The 15,260-nt window shown below is 48.1% G+C and overlaps 1 long non-coding RNA gene across 2 annotated transcripts; it reads left to right on the top strand.

Moving 5' to 3' along the window:
* The first annotated feature begins 5,780 nt into the window (after positions 1-5,780).
* LOC118911313 (uncharacterized) lies at positions 5,781-13,989 on the top strand. Of its 2 annotated transcripts, none has more exons than XR_005024407.2 (3): positions 5,781-6,040; positions 6,143-7,834; positions 12,674-13,989. It is a non-coding gene; the product is annotated as an uncharacterized LOC118911313 (long non-coding RNA). The 2 variants fall into 2 exon arrangements; XR_005024406.2 differs by lacking the exon at positions 12,674-13,989 and adding an exon at positions 8,502-8,645.
* The last annotated feature ends 1,271 nt before the right edge of the window (positions 13,990-15,260 follow it).

Here is a 15,260-nt window from a genome sequence, read left to right on the forward strand (position 1 = left end):
TAGCTCCATCCCCTGATCCAGGGCTGTAACTTTGGGGCAGCAGCAGGGAGACAAGACCATGTGGGGAAAGAGTGGGGACAAGAAGAAAGGTCAGGTGCAAGAAACACCACGTTGTGAAGTATGAGGAAGGCTCTCCAGTGTCCTTCACCTGCTTCGAAGGCGGCCTCTGGACTTCTGTGGAATTGTCTCTGGCTTCCTCTGGCTATAACTGGCATGATAAGACTCATTTTATCTCCTTAGGAAAGGGCTAGATGCCCCACAATCCTCTGCATCATTAGAGCCCATGGACTGTATCATCCATGTCCTGAGTTACGACGAGCAGCATGTCACCCAGAGTAAAGCCTGGGCCCTGTGCTCATGGGACTTCATTTGCAACTTGCCTGGACTGGCGACACTTGAACTCAGAAAAGATGGGAACAGAGGAGTGCAGTCCCGGAGGAGGGCAAAACAGGTGTGCAGTGTCACTCAGCACAATTCCTTCCTGGCTCAGGTCTTCTCCATGGACAGAAGCCCAAGGCTGGCAGCCAGTGTTACACATGTCCCTGACTTTACCTGCCCATTTGCAGGATGGAGAGCTGGGGACTTGGGTGAATGATCAGTTACAGCCAAATCCTCACCCCCACCAAAGCACACCCGCCTGGAGGGCAGGAGACCTGGGTTCAAGTCCCAGTCTGGTCACCTTCTCAATGTAAGGCTAGTCACCTGGTTCTCAGTTTCCTTTTCTTAAAGATATTGAATTAGATGCTTTTTAAGGTCTCTGCCAGACCTGTTAGTAACTCTAGAACTAGATTTTAAGAGCCATGACAGGATTCTTCTTACTTAGTAGGAGGGAGTGACTCATAATGGTTACGTGTGTGGACCCTGGGATCAGACTTCCTGAGTTTAAATCCTGACTCCTCTCGCTGTGACATTTGAAGGTTTTCAGTCTCTCTGAGTCTCAGTTTCCAAACTGGCAAAATGAAGATAAGAGTTGTAATTACTCCATTGTGTTGTTTTGAAGAGTGCAGGAGATAATCTGCATGACACGGTAAATGTTTAATAATCTTAGCTTATTATTTTGTTTTTCTCCAGTTTATTATGGTGCAGAGATCATAGCAGGCACTGGCTAAAGTTTTTTCTTGATAAAATACCATACCTTACCATAGCTTCAATTCTACTATAAGCCAAATCACCTACCCAATAATCTTCATTCATTCATTCAGTACTAATCAGTCAATAGTCATTGAATGTCTCAGGTGTGGCATCCAGGACTGAGGAGGCACAGTCATCAAGATCTTGTTCTAGAACTTAACACTACTACAATCCTATCATAGAACATATCTTACTGAGTTAAAAGTATTTGTTGAGCATTTATAGAGTCAGAGAACTATCTGGTATCTCTGGGGATTCAATATGATGACTCATTTTCCACCTACAAGGAGTTTAGAATTTCAAAGGGAAGGAAAAACATATTTGCAAAACAACTTCAACTGAATTTCAGGGCTCCCTCCTATGATCCCCAGTGTTGACTAATCTGCATATTTGTGACATATGCTGAGCTTTTATCATTAGGGACTGGGTCTAGAGTATTCCTTGCAATGTCTCACTCAACCTCATGAGATAGTCCCTAGTGCTAACCCTATTTCACATACAAAGGAACTGGGCTCTGTGAGGGTAGGTAGCTTGTCAAGGGTCACATAGCTGGCAAGAGGCGGAGGTCTGACCTCTCTCACATTACCCCACTGTGTCAGTTTGCTAGGGCTGCTATAACGAAGTACCACAGATGGGTAACTTAAGCAACAGAAATGTGCTGTCTCACTGTTTGGGAGGATGGTAGTCCAAGATCAAGGGGCTGACAGGATTGATTCTTTCTCAGAGTGGTGAGGGAGAATGTGTTCCGTGCCTCTTGCCTGGCTTCTGGTGGTTGCCGGCAATCTTCACGGGGCTTTTAGATGCTCTGCCTTCATCTTCACATGTTCTCCCTGTGTGTGTCTGTCTCTGTGTCCAAACTTCCCCTTTGTATAAGGGCATAAGTCATTGGAGTACAACCTACCCTAACTGACTTCATCTTAACTTGATTGTCTACTAAGACCCTACTTCCAAAGAAGGTCACATTCATAATACTGGGGATTAAGACTTCAACACGTTTTGGGGGAACACAGTTCAACCCATTACACTTAACTCTGAGGCTCCGGCTGCTCTCCTTCTACCTCCTTGCAGAGACAGCCTCCGTTAGCCTGGAGTCGCATCTCCTCCATGACGTTCTAATTGGCTGGTGCCCAGCTATACTAGTCAGGGGCCTTCTGCTTGTTGAGGAAGGTCCCTGTGGAGCTGGCCACTCTCCCATTGAAAGGGACCAGCGGCATGATGAGACGGCAGATAAAAAAGGCAGGTCTCCTACATAGCAAAGTGCCACTGCAGCGAGAATGATGTAACTATGACTACTTACTGATCAATGATTATACTCCAGGCACTTCATTAAGTATTTTACATGCAAAAATCTGTTCTGCAGAGAAACCCTAAGAGATGGGCATTACCATATCGTTTTCTGGATGGGAAAACCTAAGGTTCGTAGAAATTAGGTTCTTGTCCCAAACCACTGACCATACAATTATGAAACATTAGCAAATATTATCTTAACTATTTTGCCTCCTTCCCATGGAGCTTTGGGATTAAAATAACACCCTTTCCCCCTCCCCTGTATTCTGGATTTGGAATCCTGCCTAGGCCTTATTAGTTCATACCCTGGGGTTGTGAATGAGGTTATGAGTTACAAGGGGAGTAGCCACAGGCATTGTGACCTTGGAACAAAGCTGGGCAAGGCCACGGAAGAGGAAGCCTGTCCCCAAGGGTCCACCCTGCCATTTTCTCCCCAAACCGTGGCACCTCACACACTCCACCACCTCAGCTGGGGATTGAAGTAAGCCCAGGCTTTATTCTGGAGGTTGCCTTTGACGTTGCTGTAGAAAACACCATTGTTTTAATTGTTCTGTAAAGTGGACTGGGGCAGCCTTTCCCAGGAGCTGAGTCCTTGGGCAGAGACAGAGGGGAGGCCGGGAGCAGTAGAAGCAGGGCCGAGGGTGCAAGGACCTGAACCGGGGCCATCCGGCTGCCTCCTGGGTTCTCCAAAGGTTTTTCTGAATATAAATGCGATCTATGATTGTTTTTCAGAAACTACAGAAATATATAAAATAAAAACCGTCAGTTCTTCCCACAATCCTAGCCATTGGTGTGTAGGTTTCTACAATTCTGCTATTCACAAATAAGTGTTATATAAATATAAGGTGGGTCAAAAGGATCATATCATTCTTCCTCTGCTTGTGCCGCTTAGTGATGTGGGAGCATCTGATCTGTCTATACAGAATGATATTCTATTTAATGGCCGTGTGGGGTTTGATTGTTTCATTGTGTCAATGAAACATAATTTATTTCACTAGACAGTATAGGTAGACTTTTGTATTGTTTCCTATTTGTCATTCTGACAAACAATATTGAAATAAAAATTCTTGTGCATAAGTCTTTGTCTTCTTACCCAATTATTTCTTTGGGATTAATTCTTCGAAGTAGAGCTGCCGAGTCACAGAGCTAATGTATTTAGAAGTTAAACATTTTGATGTGCATTTCCAGGTAGACCTCCCAAAGGGTTAGATTTGGTAACATTTCCACCAATAATATTTGAAACTACCTGTTTCCCCTCTCTGCTCATTAACCATTATACACTTAAAATTTTATGTTTCATTTTAAATTACATTTTAAAAAATTGAATGTGAGATCAATCGTATTTCCATGCTTTCTGGCCATGTGTATGTGTGTTTCCTTTTCTTAGCTGCTGTTACTGTTTCTCTGCTGGAGTATACTCATGTGATCCCAAGGGAATAATGACCTTGGCTCCTTTCTGGACGTTCTCTACCAAGATGGAGATCTTTGCACTGTCTGGGGAAAAGGATCCAGTGACCATGAGACTCAGAGGCCGGTTATAATCATTCCTCTATGAATTCAGGGCATTCATTCATTTACTCTTTCCTTCACCTGGAAATTATTCCTATAGTAATCTATTGCTCTGGTTTACTCATGAATTATTTTCTCAAGTAGTTATGGAGCATCTGCTGCCTATGAAATGCCAAGTGTCCGTGGGACTCGAAGGGAAATCTGCTGGGGTGGTGACTACTCTCTCTGCCCAATGGGGACATCAATATCAGTCCTGTAAACGGTGACCCAGGAATTCCGAGCCATCCAGGTTGGAGGAATGCAGGAGAGGCTGTGATCTGGCAAGACTTCCCAGAGCTGGTATTAAAGGATCAGTATGTTCTGGGTATGAGAAATGGGGAAAGGATCCAGCAGGAAGCAGAAAGAGGCAAGGGAGAGCCTAATTGGAGCTGGTGTAAACAAAGGCAAACACGGGAGGCTTAGGCTGGCATGAGGGAGGCTGGCGGAAAGGCTCTTCCTAAAGGCGATTTGCAGGAGATGATGTGGGAGTGGGATAGTGGTGTGTGTGTGTCTGCAATGCTGATGCATGCGGACTTGCCTCTGTCGCCATTGGGATCTAGGGTAAGGCACAGCTGTGTTTGGGGAAGATTATTCTAGTAGCATGAGGACCCATGGCGGGGGTGGGGGCAGGAGATGGAGGCAGAAACTTCAGTTCAGGCTGCTGCAGCCGCGAAGGAGCGAAGGAGAGCCTGCGTTACTGAGAGTGACGTGAGCTGGGAGCTAGGAGACCTGGGATTGACTCCCCACTCTGCCACCAGCTCTCCATAAAAGGAGTCGCTTTCAGACAAGTCAGAAGACGGTCTCCCAAACATGGACTCAGCTCTGCATCATTTCAGAAATCACCAGCCCTTTGTGGAACATCCTGTGGCCAGGTACTTTTGGGGTGGGGGTGGACAGAGAAGGTGCGATCGAGGGCAACCAGGGAGGCAGCCTGCGGGCAGGTGGGGCTGCAGGACCGCTGCAAGGGGAAGGCAGGGGCTCCTGAGCTCTTCTCTTCTTTTCTACTTCATTCTTTCTTACAGTTGCCGAGCAATTCCATCTTATGGGTGCTCCATAAGTTACTGACCTATTTCCTGACAAATGAAAATGTGCAAAGTTTTGTTGCAAATGATGTCACCATGGAACTGTGTGTTTGATCTTTAGCACAAGGAACAGTGTTTCTGTAGGGCATTTTCTTGGTAGTGGAAGATATACCCTTTAGATTTTGATAGATTTTGCTGAATTGCTCTCCCGCAAAGGATCCTCTTTATTATTTAGGTGACTAAACTGAGGTGCAGGGAAGTTGGGTCCCTGGCCCCAGGCTATAGCAATGATATGGTTTTTATCAGGGTTTGAGGGTTGGTGGGTCTGACTTCAGACCTCTATTCTTCCCATTAATCTATGCTATAAGTTCCTGGAACTCTTTCCACTGAAACCGTCTGATGTTTAGTTTTTGCTCCCTCACCCCATCACAACCAACAAGAAAAACGTTGCAAAGACAGGGCCTTAGGTACCTGTTTGAGAGCAGCAAAGAAGTGGGGGAAGGGCCAGGTTTGGCACTGGGAGGGCACAGGGCACTCCCCAAGACAGAGCTGGTGGCGGCAGCTCAGATGTCAAGGAAGCAGGCTGAGTCTGTGCCCTGAGGAAGGCACTTCGCGTCGGAAGAGGGAGCCTTAGGAGCTTCCGGGGAGAAGCCCCGGGGACTTTCCAGATAGCCTACACTTTAACCCAGAAAAATCTTTGATCAGGGATTGTCAACTCCCAAATTCTTCCTGCCAGCTGAATGACCTTGAGTCCTTGGACATCTCTGCCCAAAGGGGTGGTCAGAAGGAAGCCGGTGTCAAACGCTTTTTTCCCGGCTCCCATGGGATGCAGTTACGATTCCTGGCTTCTCGCCCTTTCTGCTTTTGTTCATCCGCGCAGCCTCCACATGCCATGTTTACAAAGACTTGGAGTGACAATTCACGGAGTTGGGCGCTCCCTGCGGTGCGATCCAGCTTCTGTTGGTGCCACCATACATTGTGCTGTGTCAGATGGTGGCATGGAGGCAGCCAGGGCTCGAATCCGGGACCTATGCCTTTGGAAGCTGAAGCAAGTGAGTCGATTTCTCAGCCCCTGTAAAATGAAGATACTAATATACCTGTCACAGGGTTGCTGTGAGTGTTAACTGAAATTATCATTGTTTTTCATTTTCCAGATTCCCCAGGTGCTTAGGGGATGGCTTCTGACATTTGGCAAAGAGCTGAGTCAGGGTAAAATAATGGAAGCTTTGAAGCGATGTTAACCACATGCTAGGCAGCATTCTAAACCTTGAGATTTATCAGGTTAGTTGTCCATTGCCCTGTAACTTATTCTCCCAAAACTTAAGCAACAAGTATTCAACACTATTATTTTCTTTTTTGCATCTCATACCACTTTTGTGGGTCAGGTCCCTGAGGGCAGCTTGGGTGGTGGTTGTGGCTCAGGGTCTCTCATAAGGTTGCAGACGAGCTTTCAGCTGAAGCTGCATCATCTGAAGGCTCGTCTGGGCCCATTTCTAAGCTCCACCTTCCTGTGCTTGTCTCATTTGTGCTGGTTGCTGGCAGGAACCTGCAGTTCCTTGCCATGGAGACCCCAGATCCTTGCCATTTCAGAGTGCTGCTCAAGCATCCTTATGACATAGCAGCTGGCTTCTCCTATAGTGAGCCCTCCAAGAGAACAAGCCAGAAGTTGCAATGTCTTTTATGACCTGGACTTGAAGTCACACTCTGTCGTGTTTGAAAATACTACTGGTAGCACAGTTCAGCCTTATCCAGTGTGGGAGGGGACTACACACTCATGGACAGAGATACTAGGAGGTGAGGATCACTAGAGCTATTCTGGAGGCTGGCTTTCCATGTATTAACTCATTTAAACCCTGAAATGTGCCTGGAGAGGCTTAGTTAGAAGAGACTGAGGTGAAGAAACTGGGGCTGTATGTGGGAGACCCAGAGTTCAGAGGTCCTAGAGGCAGCACTCCACACCAGCACGTGCAGGGTGCATGTCATGCCCCCTGGTCCAGCGGCAACGATGTCTGCAGTCAAGGGTGGTTTGTGAATTGTTCCTGGCTATGTGGCTTCTGAGCTGAAATCTTCAGCCCTGTTGGAGATTCTGGGGGCTACCAAATATAATTTGCTTGAATATAGTAGTTGAAGAGGATTCTATTATCTGCAGTGAAGGTCTGCAATGACTGTTACAAATGGTCCCAAATGCAAGGGACATATTATTCTTGTAGGCTGAATATAATGAGTATGAAAGCCATCAGCTTAATGTAATGGTCTGAATGCCACATCATTTTAGGGTTTATTAGCATAAACATAATGTTTTACAATAAAAGAGGTGGGAGTGTGTTTCTACTCTGTACTAGTCAGAAGACAGCAGGAATATTGTGCCTGGAGGCTATTTTTTAAAAATGGGGACAGTGACAAATTGGAGCATGCCCAGAGGACAGAGGCCAAGATGGTGGGGGAAACACAAACCAGATGCCCTGAGCCTAGGGATGTTTTCCCTGGAGAAGAGAAGACACTCAGGGGACCATGGATGCTGTTTTCACATATGTGTGGAATTCTCATGGTGCAGAGGATCAGACAGAATTAGATTCAAATCCTGGTCAGTTCCTCTTTGTGGCTGTGGACAAGGTCCCAATTTCTCAAAGTCCTTTATGATAACACCTGGCATATGGCAAATGATTAGTAAGCATGAGTCCCTTTCCTCTGTACCCTCAGTACCAATAAGGGAGTAAGAAGCAGATTTACACTTGGTATGAATATGGAATATAGGCAGTGAGCCTTTAGAGAAATCCAAGCACAGACTGGACAACCCACTTGACTGCCCACCCTCATGGAACCCTTCTGGAAGGCTGAAATTCAAGGTAAGAATATTATGTGCATTTTCTCACTTATTCCTAGTGAGAGTCTTATGAAGTAGGTGTTGCTCATCTTACAGATGGGGGAACCGAGGCTCATAAAGGTTAAATAGCTTGTCATTCTAAGTGGCAATGTCAGCATTGGAAGCCAGCTTTCTGACTCCAAAGCTAGTGCTTGTGACCATAATAGTCTGCTGAAGTGGAGGAGTGGGGGGTGGAGGGTAAGAGTGGGGGAGGGCACGCATTAGCACGAGCTGGCACAGATGTCCTCTAAGACTCTTTCTAATCAGAGTTTCAAGATCCTTTGGTTTCCTCTGGACTGAGAAACAAAGCCCCTGGCTCGGGCTGTGCTTCAGCCTAGACTCCCAACCCCCTGCAGAATGTCTGGCACACCGCTCTGACTTCCCGCTTCTGCACGCCTGGAAGGAATGAGACAGTGAAGGGGCCTGAATACTCCCCGAATGCCAGGGCAGGCCCTCGCAGTGGGGCCCCGGCGGCCAGCATTGTGCAGCCAGGAGAAGCGGGCCCTGGAATCCTTTCTTTTCCGGAGAATTTATGTGCAGGACAAAAGGAGCCATTATCCCCAGGGCCGCCTCGGAGGCTGCTCAGGCCTGTGGCCCAGGTGTCACATGCTGTCCCCATCTCTCAGCCTGCTCTCTCCCTTTGTCTGCAGGAACACAGAGGTTTGGCCCTTGCTGCCTTCTCTGACACTACCCCAGCCACCTTCAGGCCTTGGTCCCTGGCACTGCTCTTCTGAAATGAACTTGAACCTCCGTGGACTTGGAGAGACCAGTGTCAGCTGTGAGGGTGATGGACGGGGTTTGGCTCTGGGATGCTGCCGCCTGCAGTTCCCCACCCCACACTGTGCCCTGTTGGTGGGGCACCTGGCAGGTTCCTTTGGGGGATCTCCCTGCCTACAGCATTCAGCCTGAGCTCCCTGGCCGGGCCTGCCAGGCTCTCGTGCACTGGGCCCTGCCTCCCTCACCTTCATCTCTCCCCCTGCTCCACGCTCCTAAGCTACAGCAAAATGGTGCCGGCCTCAGCTGCCACTACGCATTCCTCCTCACTTAGAAAGGTGGGAACCTTTCTTTACTGGCGAAGTCTTCTTTCTTTGAAACCGAGCACAGGCGTCACTTCCAAGAAGGCCTTGGTCCCCCTTCACTGTGTTCCTTTAGCGCCTGGAGTTGACTTTGCTCAGATGTTGCTCACCCCAGGTGGTGTGGGATGCTGCTTGCAAGAGGGGCCCCAGGGATCAGACTGCTTGGGTTCAAGTTCCAGCCCTGCCATTTACCAGCCATGTGACACTGGGCAAATTGCTTAACCTCCCTGGGCCTCAGCTTACTTGCCTATGAAATGGGGGTGACTGGGCTGCTGCCAGGACTATGCGAGATCACATCTGAGGTGAGTAAAGCCCCTGGAACATAGCAAGCACTCAGCTGACATGACTATTACCATCATTCAACAAAGCATTTGTTATATGCCCATTATGTGCTGCTATCTTGGCTGGACTGGGGAAGCACAAAGAACAAGAGAGATGCAGTCTTGATGCTCAGAGAAATCTGCAAACAGAACCCTGAGAGACCTCGCGGCAACTGGAATTCAGGTGGTAGGAATAATGGTTTGGGGTACTGCAGAGCCAGACCTGGAGAGGGCAGAGGCCCGAGGCAAGATTTCTGCATCCACACTGCTGGGAGAGATCTCTGTATTCCCTGAAAGGTTGGGATGCTTCCAGTCTAAATGCAGACATGTTCTTATTTCATCACATTTTTGCTTCTTTGCAGGGTCATTCATACCAGCACACAAGCATGCAGTGTTATCTTCCATCTTCAAAAACAAGAACAGAAACTCTCCCTTGAGGCCACACCCATCTCTACCCCATTTCTCAGCTTCCTTTTCTCGATTATTTTCTCCAAAGATTGACCTATTCCCAGACTTTACCCTTCTCCCCCACATCCTCCTCCTTCCTCTCCCATCTCCCTTCATCCCTCGAGACTAATCTGACCTAGACCTCCGTGACCTCCACTTTGCCCAAACCACGGGAAAATTTCCATTCTCATTGTACTACGGCTTTGGGCTGTGACTTGACCAGGTGATCGCTTCCCCACTGCATTAGTTTTCTATGGCTACTGTAGCAAATCGACAAACATGTAGTGGCTTAAGACAGCACAAATGTATCATTCTGCAGCTCTGGCGGTTAGGAATTGGAGAGGGGTCTCAGGAGGCAGAGCTGCAGGCCGCGTTCCAAGAGCCCTGCTTCCACCTGTGCGCCCCCACCTCCATTCTCCACACGGCATCCAGAGAGAAGCTTTCAGAACTGAACTAGGGCCCCCTTCCTCTTGCTCGAATCCTCCAGTGGCAGCAGCGCTCATCCCTTTGAATAAACTGCACCATCTCTGGTATGCCCTCCAGTCCGTATGATGTTTGACCCCTGATATCAATCCAAACTCTTCTCGCACCCATGACCCCATTTCCTGCACCCAACCCGCCCAGCCTGCTCGCTGCCCCTCACACACTGCGTGTGTTACTGATGCAAGGTCTTCACAAGGCTGTTCCCTTGCTTGGGAAGCTCCTCTCCCAGACGCCTACATGGCCACTCGCTCCTTACATTTAGGCCTCTGCTCAAATGCCACCTCTTCTGAGAGGAAGTTTCTGCACTGTATTTCTTGTATCATGTACATCTAATTGTTTACTATCTCTCTCTCCGATTAGAATATAATCTCCATGAGGGCAGAGAGTCTATGCTCTTGTTCAATTCTGGATCTACAAAGAGTAGGAACAGTTCCAGGCATGTACAGTAGGCACCCCACATATGTTTGTTATTTGAATAAATGAAGGAATGAATGAACAGACTTGCCTTGGAGGGGAGTGAATTGGCCTGAGGCTCCCTGTCAAGGACACGAGGGAGTCAGAGAAGGAGGCAAGGCCTCTGGGGGAGACCGTGTCCATGGCAGCAGAGGCTGGGGCCCGGCAGCTGTCTTGGGGGCAGGCCAGGGGAGGCGGGTGAGCTGGTGGAGCCTGTGGGGACACCAGGGGCACCAGAAAGTCAGTGCCCAGCCTGGCATCCGGCTCAGACACTGAGACTCCTCCGCTTCCACCTCACTGCCCTGGCCTCGGCAGACCCGGCAGACGGGCTGCTGGCAGGGGCCTGGGTCTCAGCAGGCAGGCTTGGCACATGCAGGACAACTCCCCAGCCTTCCACAGTCTTGCCCAGAGAGGCACCCAGAACCGTGAAATCCTGGGTCATCAGCCTAAAGGAAGCGCGCCAGGTAGAGAGCGGCCCTGCAGCGAGGCTGGAAGCGAGGGCACAAAACCCATGCCACCTAGCGCACTACTAGGAATAGTGACCTCAGAGCAGCCAGCCTGCCTCTCCCTGGGTGCCGGGAGTGTCAGTCAGCTCACCCCCCCTAATCCTCACAGCAACCCTCTGAGAAGGGGGCCGTGCATCCACAGTGAAAAGATGTGAGCTCAAGGGCAGAGAGGTGAAGGGGCTTGTCCAGAGTCACACAGTCAGTGCTGGAACTGGGACTCAGTAGCCCCTTGTCCTTCCGCTCCTCTTTGCATCCTGCATGTGAATCCCTGCTGTGGTCAGACACGCACCCCACCTGCATCTCCTGGGACTGCTTCTCACAGAAACCTTTCTTCCCATGCTGCGGGTTACACTGTGTGTCTTGTCCTTTGTATGTTCTTGATTCTGGGCCATTTTGGAATCATATTTTATTCCTGCTATTTTGGTAATGAATACACATCATTAATTCTTTTGACAAACATTCATCGAGCCCCTGCTCTATGCCAAGAGGGCAGTGATGAATACAACAACTCTAATGCTTAGCAAGGAGCATCTCCTCTGCGCCAGGCTCTGTTCTATTGCTTTCATGTATAGACCCTTTCAGTTCTCACAGCTCCCATCTGGGGTAGGAGATGATCCCATTTTTGAGATGAGGACACTGAGATATACCAGCTTAGTGAGTGGCAGAGCGGAGATAGAAACCAAACCCATCTGACTGCAAAACTCTTAATCACTGCTCTATAGCAAGTGATAAGGTCTGAGGGAGAAGAAGGGACATGGGCTGCAGGTGTGCAGGGGAGGGAGTAACACATTTGATTGGGTTCCTATGTGAAGGGACAATGAAGGATGGAGGGATTTCACCAGGTAGAGGAGGTAAGGACATTCAAGAACAGAGGGACAAATTCCACACAAAGGCAGAGAATTTCAAGTACTGAGTGGGTTCAACACACAATGGTTTCTAAGCTCCTTGAAGGCAAGAAAATACTTTTGTCTACCTTTGTGTTTATCTGCTTCTCGATAAATATTTATTGAATTAAAAAAATGAAAGATTTCACCTGGCTTAGCTCCTACCTTCTGGGTAAGAAAGAAAGAGCTGTGTATTTGCTGAGGGCCTGCTAAGTACCAGGCCCTTTCCTGTGTATACGTCAGTGACCTTCGGGACAAGTCTGTGTGGTGAGCATCGCCTCTGCTTTTCAGACAGGAGACTGAGAGCAAACAGGAAGCACAGCTCCATGCCTACCACTCACACCCATCAGAGATCAGAGCCCACTTCTTGTCCCCTTACCACAGTAAGTCCTCTGGAGCTGTTTCCAGCTCTTGGGGTGATGCCTGTGAAGCCAGTGTAGGGGCATCATTTTCTATGACATCATTTCCTCTTTGCCCTTTGCACTTCCTCTCTCCTCCTCTCTGTGTCCCCCACAACCCACTGAGGCCCTATTCTCCTCAGATCTAATAATCCCCTCCCTCTCAGAGTCATGTGGGTGATAGGACTTCCAAGGGGTGAGCATTTTTTTTCCAAAACTAAAAATGTAACTTTATTATTCCTTTCTTTATTACAGAGCATTCCATGCTCACTGCTGAAAAAGTTAAGAGATTCAGAAAAGCCACATGACCACTGCATGACTGGGGACAAGCCTCATGGGGAAATGAGCCTCAGTTTCTACAAAATGTCAAAGAGGAATCAATTATGTATCCTGAGTGCACAGTTTCTATGCATAGATTTGTTCATCACAGCATGGCTTATGCTCTTGAGAAATTAGAAAGTAACTGCATGTCCATCCATAGGGGATCACTTAAATAAATTTGGCATATCCATACAAGGTCCATTAAAAAGTATGATGTCAATCTCCATTTGTTAAGTTAGAAACTTCATGGCTTACCATGGAATGATACAAGTAGTATTACCATGGATGTAATGCTTATATATTCTGCTCTCCACTCTTTTCCATCCTGCTCTGTGCCCAAGGGTTTTGGCTTCTATGGACTGCTGTTGACGGGCTTTTCTGCCTTCTAACTCTGTCTGGGTTGGCCAGTGGGAGGCACTGGCAGTTGGAGAGCCGGGGTAGAGTGAGATCAAGATATTTATTCCTCTGGTTCCATCTCTGCAGGTTTGCAGAGTTGGCTGTGTCTCTCCTGGAAGGTATAGTTCCTGATAAGCAACCCTCTCCATACGGCTCTAGTTTATAGTCACCACTCCCTCCTCATGACCTTAAAATCTGGGGGTGATAATGGCTCCCCTCTTGCTGGTCCTGGTGCACTACATTATTCCTTCCAGGTTTTCCTCACCTCTGCTCAGACCAGTGAAAACAGTCTTTTTATTAAACTTTCTTTGATTACTTACCGGAATGTTCCATCTGTTTCTATCAAGAGCCTAAGACAAAAATATAATCCAACTTCGGTAAAAATCTGTCCATCTGTAATCCAATAAGGGAAGTCCGGACAGATGTCCATGAAAGCATCGTTGTCTCAGTGTGGTGAGATTTTTTTCTTCTTTAGGTTTTCCTGAAAATTTTAAACTTTTCTACAATAAGCAGGCATTGTCTTTGATTCAAGGTAAACAAACAAGCAAATAAAACAGTTGTAAAGGTCAGGTGACAGCAGGACATGAGAAGTGCTTTGTATATTGGGAGCTGCTGTTCAAACTTGAGGTCCTAATGAGTGAGCCAACTGGTGAAGGATTTCTAGGATATTTGTATTGAGACCTGATTTCCTCAAAGGAGACTGATTTCCCTCTCCAGCGAAGGACTCAGATGTAAATGGACCAGCCCTGCATCCAGGGCTTTCTTCATTCTGGAGCATCTCAGCAAACAGCCAAGCTCAGAGCAGCTCTTCTCTGCTCCCTCTGCCCTCCAGTCAGCCACCCACCAGCCTCTCTCCAGCCCCCACTGAGTGCAAGGTCGCAGAGAGCCAAATAAAACCTAGGGTAATGAACTCGCAGTGATACTGGCCCTCTGGTCTCATGGGTCAGCATATCTCTGCCAAAACAAAGAGAGGACTTCCAAAGGAATGCCTCCTTTTTTCATTGAACTTGGCAATGAATTAATCATTGTTTATCGGGGTTGTGTGATCCTTGGTCCCAGGAATGGTACTAAGACATAAATCACAGCTCTTTGGGGGTGGGGTTGAGGAGGGGGCCCAGGATACTGTGAAGAGCTGTTTTTCTAACACAGGAAAAAAATCTACTTGTTTCCAAGCGGCTGGGAGTGCATTCTGGGCTATTTATAATCTGCTGCCGAGCTAAGGCGTTTCTGCAGCTGGGCCTGGGAGATAATCAGCACGGTTTTCTTCTCAAGCCAGGTCTACTCAGCAGACCTCTCTTGTCCTGTGGCCCACCCTACCCTGGGACCTGGGCCTCCTCAGCCTGGCCTCCCTTGCTTGGCTTCAGCTTACAAGATAGCAACGGGTACATTTAAAAGCAAAAAGGCCAAAATACCTCCGAAGCCAAGGATTGTGACCTGCAGGCAGATGGATTTGCCTAGAACAGGTCCACAAAGGGCCTTTCAGAGCAATGGGAACACGCACATGCCATGGGCTTTCATCCCTTCTCCCAGAAGTTGCTTCAGATAGAAAAACAGGGTCCCAGGGAGGGCGAATCCCAAAGTGCTTGCACGGTATGTCTTGGCAGGAGGGCAAGTATCAAGGCAAAGCTCCTGGAACAGAGCTCAAAAGAACCTGACTCAGCCCTGCCTCTATGGTGACTGCCTGGGGGCCTGGGGCGAACCCCTTCATGTCTCTGGACCTCAATCTCCTCATCCATAAGGTGGAGGGCTAAGCTCAGGTTTTTCCCCACACTTTCAAAACTCATTAAAGATCTTTTATAAAAACCATATTGCATGGAAGTGGAGTATACAAAACACCCTTAAGCAGGGTAACTGGTTGAAGTGGAGTGAGGAGGGGGTTGAGCCTGGAAGCCCCCCAACTTAGCCTCTTTCTCAGCCTGACGTGAGGGATGAAGGATGTCCAGGAGCCTAGGGCTCCATCAGAGTTTGATCACTGCGGACTCGATGGTCTGTAACATTCTAAGCTTTGAAATTCATTTATCCACTCATCCTCCACGAATATTTATCCAGCTCCTACTATGTGTCAGCATGGACTTGGTGCCAGCGATACAAAGATGAAAAAGCAAACCACTGTCCTTGCCTTGTG

Source organism: Manis pentadactyla, chromosome 3 (assembly GCF_030020395.1).
Source record: "Manis pentadactyla isolate mManPen7 chromosome 3, mManPen7.hap1, whole genome shotgun sequence".
NCBI classification, from domain to species: domain Eukaryota; kingdom Metazoa; phylum Chordata; class Mammalia; order Pholidota; family Manidae; genus Manis; species Manis pentadactyla.